At 42.8% G+C, this 6413-nt stretch overlaps 1 long non-coding RNA gene across 1 annotated transcript; it reads left to right on the top strand.

Moving 5' to 3' along the window:
* The first annotated feature begins 2673 nt into the window (after positions 1–2673).
* On the top strand, positions 2674–4271 carry LOC122937956. The gene is made up of 3 exons (XR_006389953.1): positions 2674–2872; positions 3057–3116; positions 4094–4271. It is a non-coding gene; the product is annotated as an uncharacterized LOC122937956 (long non-coding RNA).
* Positions 4272–6413: the final 2142 nt, after the last annotated feature.

Here is a 6413-nt window from a genome sequence, read left to right on the forward strand (position 1 = left end):
TGAACCAAACGTTGCTTTACTTAAACAGTCCAACTTGGTACATCAAGATGGTAATACAGTCCTTTAGAGCACAAGCTTCACAAGCAGGCTTAGGCTGCTTTCACACTAGCGTTCGCTGGTCCGTTCATGAGCTCCGTTTGAAGGGGCTCACGAGCGGACCCGAACGCAGCCGTCCAGCCCTGATGCAGTCTGAATGGAGCGGATCCGCTCAGACTGCATCAGTCTGGCGGCGTTCAGCCTCCGCTCCGCTCGCCTCCGCACGGACAGGCGGACAGCTGAACGCTGCTTGCAGCGTTCGGGTGTCCGCCTGGCCGTGCGGAGGCGTGCGGATCCGTTCAGACTTACAATGTAAGTCAATGGGAACGGATCCGCTTGAAGATGTCACCATATGGCTCAATCTTCAAGCGGATCCGTCCCCCATTGACTTTACATTGAAAGTCTGAACGGATCCGCGCAGGCTACTTGCGCACTTGCGAATTTTTTTAGTTATTAATGCAGACGGATCCGTACTGAACGGAGCCTCCGTCTGCATTAATATGAGCGGATCCGTTCAGAACGGATCCGCCCGAACGCTAGTGTGAAAGTAGCCTTATTTCACAAGATGAAAAACCTATATATAGCCCTAACAAGATTGCGGGCTTACCCCTAATTAGAATATATATAACCGATTGAAGGAGTAAGGTAAGTAAATATAATTTAATTTAGAAAAAATATATACTACAATAGTACAAAAATACTCAATTTTATTAAGAAAATCACAAAAGACACATGATCAGCACTGGTCACAAATAAGACAATACATACAGGTTGCAATACATGTTAAAAACCAAGTGAACCGATGGTGGGCTGCCAATACATATATCTAAGGTAAAGTGCGAGTGCATAATTGTACCCAAAAGGTCATAAGTAGTGGACATGTAGTATCCAAAAGCTGTAGCTATTAGACACCACAAATATCCACATGTATATATGTGTCAAAATTTGCCACAAGCCGGTGTAAATGTATACACCAAAAGTTATCAAGATTAGGGCAATACCAAAAATCACAATTGTATTTTTCCATGATGGAAACTATTGTATATACTGACCAATTGATTCAATTGTATCGTGCAGCAATACCACCGGTCCACTCCCCAACGCACGTTTCGCGTACAGCTTTTTCAAGGGGTATTGGTTGGCAAAGAGGAGGGTCATCCATAAATAGGTCAGGTGGATACATTTGATTGGTTGTTGGACTAGTGTTTAATTGCATTTGGGGCTCACCTGGGTATTATCACATGGCGGACTTTGCTGGAGCCTGTGTTTGGTTATCTGCGCATGCGCCGCATTCGTGTGCCGCCGGCCGCTCCAGAGTGACGCGTGTCGCACAGGATGTGTGTGACTGCCTTCCTCTGGACCGGCGCGGCGTCACCGGATGTGGTGGCATGCGGCTGAGGGGCCAGGCTCCAGCAAAGTCCGCCATGTGATAATACCCAGGTGAGCCCCAAATGCAATTAAACACTAGTCCAACAACCAATCAAATGTATCCACCTGACCTATTTATGGATGACCCTCCTCTTTGCCAACCAATACCCCTTGAAAAAGCTGTACGCGAAACGTGCGTTGGGGAGTGGACCGGTGGTATTGCTGCACGATACAATTGAATCAATTGGTCAGTATATACAATAGTTTCCATCATGTGTCAAATACAATTGTGATTTTTGGTATTGCCCTAATCTTGATAACTTTTGGTGTATACATTTACACCGGCTTGTGGCAAATTTTGACACATATATACATGTGGATATTTGTGGTGTCTAATAGCTACAGCTTTTGGATACTACATGTCCACTACTTATGACCTTTTGGGTACAATTATGCACTCGCACTTTACCTTAGATATATGTATTGGCAGCCCACCATCGGTTCACTTGGTTTTTAACATGTATTGCAACCTGTATGTATTGTCTTATTTGTGACCAGTGCTGATCATGTGTCTTTTGTGATTTTCTTAATAAAATTGAGTATTTTTGTACTATTGTAGTATATATTTTTTCTAAATTAAATTATATTTACTTACCTTACTCCTTCAATCGGTTATATATATTCTAATTAGGGGTAAGCCCGCAATCTTGTTAGGGCTATATATAGGTTTTTCATATTTATCTGTGTTACAGATTTGCCCTACGTAATGGATTTACGTTCTAAAGAGACGGAATGGCTGGCACAGGTCACAAGGATTTTCAAGGAGGAGAGCATTCCCAACCCTAATTCCATACAACCCGATGTATCTGAGACACAGAAACTTCTCAAGAATTTATACCGCAGTAGAACCAAAACATGGTGGAACAAAGCTGCGCTTGAACAGTACCTGACCAGAGATCTGGCACCTAGGGGCCTTCGAGTTCAGGTATGCCCTTCATTCCCATTGGGAGGTGACATCTTAAAACAGAGATGGGAAGATGCCTGCAAACTATGCTCACGTACATTCATTGAGCTATTAATTGGATATGAAAAGAAACAATTGGAGGATATAGAGAAGTCAATTGCACCACTACAGGATAAGTTGCGACTGATAGGTAGCCCGGAAATGATGGCACGATTTGAACAAGATCTAAACAACGACCAAGCCCGATGGGAAAAAGAAATTCAAGAACAAAAGGCAAAGAAATTTCAGCGTGATATTGCAGACTACCAAAATGAAAGAATATTTCGGTGGCATTATAAACGCAATACCGATCGCTCTGCCTCAAGCTCGGTGACATCTATACGGAGCAATCACTCACAACGTGCTGAGGGTTCAACAGTAGTGGGACAGACGATGATGACATCAAAAACTCCAATCAAACGAAAATACAACAATCTGGATGACTCCAAAAATGGGGAACTAAAGGTAATTAACCTTTCGGATATAACCTTTTCTGATCCCCAACTGGAACTGCTGTCTTTTGGACTATCCTTTAGTCCTGTGTCTGTATATGACAACTTCACTGCAATCAAGGATACGTTCCTGTTTGCAAGGAAGTTGGTCTACAGAAAACACTTTTCTAAAACGTGTTCAAATGATATCTTTACAGCCCCGGAGGAATTGGAGGCGCTTCGAACACTAGAGGAACTACTGATGGAGCAGGAAGGAGGTGAGTCGAAATTTCCGCCCTTCACTCGTGGCCGGTCTGTCACATTTCCACCCTTGTCTCTGAGCCCGGCAATTGAAACGTTTGTAAAAATGGTGGTGAAGGACCTATTTATCCTTCCCACGAAACGTTCATATGACAACTTGAATCAATCTCAGAGAGTGGCTTTAAAACAATTAAAAGCAATGAAGAAGGTGGTATTTAAGCCGGCGGACAAGGGTGGAAATGTGGTAGTCTGGCCTATCGAGATGTATGAGGCGGAGGCCCATCGTCAATTACGTGACACCGCCTGCTACCGCAGATTGACCTCTAATCCTACCAATGACTATCAAATGCAGATACAGGCCGTTCTGCTGACAGCGGTGGAGTCATCAATCATTAACAGGACTGTATACAATGGCTTGGTGGTGAAGCATCCAATAACCCCCACACTGTATCTACTACCGAAGGTGCATAAATCTTCAACGAGACCTCCGGGTAGACCGATAGTGTCGGGGTGTGGTGGGCTTAGCGAACCCATTTGTCGTTTTTTGGATTTCTACCTCAAGCCATGTGTCCAATGTCTTCCATCTTATGTACGTGACTCCACCGATGTGTTGAAGCGGTTGGAGAATGTCCATATGGAAGATGATATGTACCTCGTGACATGCGATGTAGAATCGCTGTATACCTGTATCCAGCATGAGCTTGGCTTGAAGGCCTCCAGTTTCTTTTTGCGGACAAGGAATCTATCGCCGGAACTGGTGGAGTTCATACTAGTTCTGTTGGATTTTGTACTCACACATAATCATTTCCTTTTCAAAGACCGACACTATCTCCAATTACGAGGTGTGGCGATGGGGGCGACTTGTGCGCCCTCATACGCTTACCTATTTTTGGGTCTTTGGGAACGTGAATACGTACAACAGATCATGGATGGGGCGGATGGACAGGTTATATCCTGGATCCGCTTTATAGATGATATTTTGTTTGTTTGGCAGGGATCCAGGACGGCACTTGATTTATTTTTGGTACAACTTAACGCGAATGATTGGAATATAAGACTGACCCAAACCATCTCCCAAAGTCAAATGACATTTTTGGATATCAACATCAAGACGACCACGGATGGCACTCTATCGACGGCAATTCATCGCAAGGATACTGCTGTAAACGCTTTGTTACACGCATCGTCCTTTCATCTACAACATCAAAAACGATCTATACCGATTGGTCAGTTTCTAAGAGCCAAAAGATTATGCACCACAACAGAGGACTTTGAAAAGGAATCAACTCAGCTTCGACAACGTTTTGTACAAAGAGGATACCACCCTGTGGTTATTGAACGGGGGTACCAGCGAGCTGTCAATACATCACGACAGACCCTCCTCACAACAAAGCCTAAAAAAGTCCATAATGCAGCGGTGGATGAGGCTCGACCAGTCTGTATGATCACGGATTACAGTCCACAATGGAATAACATCAGAAAAACATTTGTAAAATATTGGCCTGTATTACAAAGTGATCATGTCCTAAATTCGGTACTTACCTCGGCCCCCACTCTGGTCTCTAGACGCAGCAGGAATCTTAGTGACATTCTGGTATCCAGCCATTATGTCCCACCTAACAACCAGGAATTCCTGTTTCAGTCCAGGGGACCAAAGTGGGGCTCGACACCGTGCGGACATTGTAGCATCTGTAAGGCTATGGTAAAAAGTGTGTCATTTAGTGATTCATCTGGTAAAGATGTATACAAAATTGTGCACTTTATCAACTGTAGCACCTGTGGCGTCATCTATTACGCAACATGTCCATGTGGGTTAATCTACATAGGCATGACGACACGTGAATTGCGTATACGCCTTCAGGAACATCAGAGTGATATTCGGATGGCGTCAAAGGTGCCAGCTGATGATAGGGAACGAATATTGAAACTCAAACCAGTTGCACGACACTTTCGGTTGAAACACAATAATCGATGGCAGGACCTGAGGGTTCGTGGCATCGATAGGGTAAATCTAGGATCTCGAGGAGGCGATCTCTTCAGACGACTTGAACAAGTGGAAAGTAAATGGATAATTAAACTGCAAACCCAGGTGCCATATGGGTTGAATGACAAGGTGCCTTTTGCATCTTTCTTGTGATGCCTCCTCCTTGAATCTCCGTGATCTGTCCAGGTTTCTTTTTGTTTATGTGTATGGCGATGATTGTAGGGCACTCATCAATGGGTGCTGGATAGGATGGGTGATTTTTCTATGCATATAGAGGCTCGGGGTGTGAGAATTGGCCGCATGATACCTTTAGTGTGACTGGGGATGTGATCAGTCTGAACATCGGCTATATCGGTGTACAGGTGATTGGTGCTTGGATAGGGGTGTATGCGAAATACTCACGGCTTGGCAGGGCATATCCTCATTTGTTCTTTCCTTATGTTTGAACAATTTGGGATACTTATATATAATTTTGATTCACGGCATATAGCCAATTATATGTAATGGTGACACTTTAGTTACTATTAACATGTAGAATTGACGTAACTTATATTGGTATTCATTCACTTTATTTTGTTTCTTGTCTTATACATTTAACAATTCTCTTTTTCAGCACTTCACCTTGCACTATGAGGTTTCTGATTTGGGAGACCTTATTACTACTTACTCCTACCATGGCTAATTATGTATGTCAGAAAAAGAGGTCGATAGGAATAATAACGCCTAATATCCTCCTAATTTGTAGTTTAAGGCCCCCCACTTCAGTCCGAGTGATAACATTGTTTTGGTCAAATTATGGCCTTAGTATATTGTAAAACTAATTATTATGACAATTAGCTTGTAATTTTTTGTCTTCATATATAATAATTTCTCATCACTTGTTTTTCACAGCATTTGGCATAGGCCTGGTCCTTGCCCTCTCCTGCGCATGCGTCACCACCATAGTATAACATATCGAACTAAATGTTACTCGATGTGTATGACTATTGTGGTCAGATGTACAATATCTGTTTAGTGCAAGTGCACTTCGGGTATTGTCGCCTGACAAACATATATATATATATATATGCATATACATTGAAGTTGAATTGAGATGAGGTTCTGTGCACATGTATATACACATTGATAGACTGACAAATATTGGATGTGGATTGTCAGTATATATGTGTTCATGCCTCAGGATAACAACTGTGCCTGTTATAGTAACAACTGTGCCTATTATGGTGTATATATGATAAGATGTCATTATTTCATGTAAAACAATCTGATTTTCTGATATATCTGTATGGTATGTCATGTGCCCTTATCTAATATGGCGGAATAGGGATGT

Source organism: Bufo gargarizans, chromosome 5 (genome assembly GCF_014858855.1).
Source record: "Bufo gargarizans isolate SCDJY-AF-19 chromosome 5, ASM1485885v1, whole genome shotgun sequence".
In the NCBI taxonomy this organism is placed as follows: domain Eukaryota; kingdom Metazoa; phylum Chordata; class Amphibia; order Anura; family Bufonidae; genus Bufo; species Bufo gargarizans.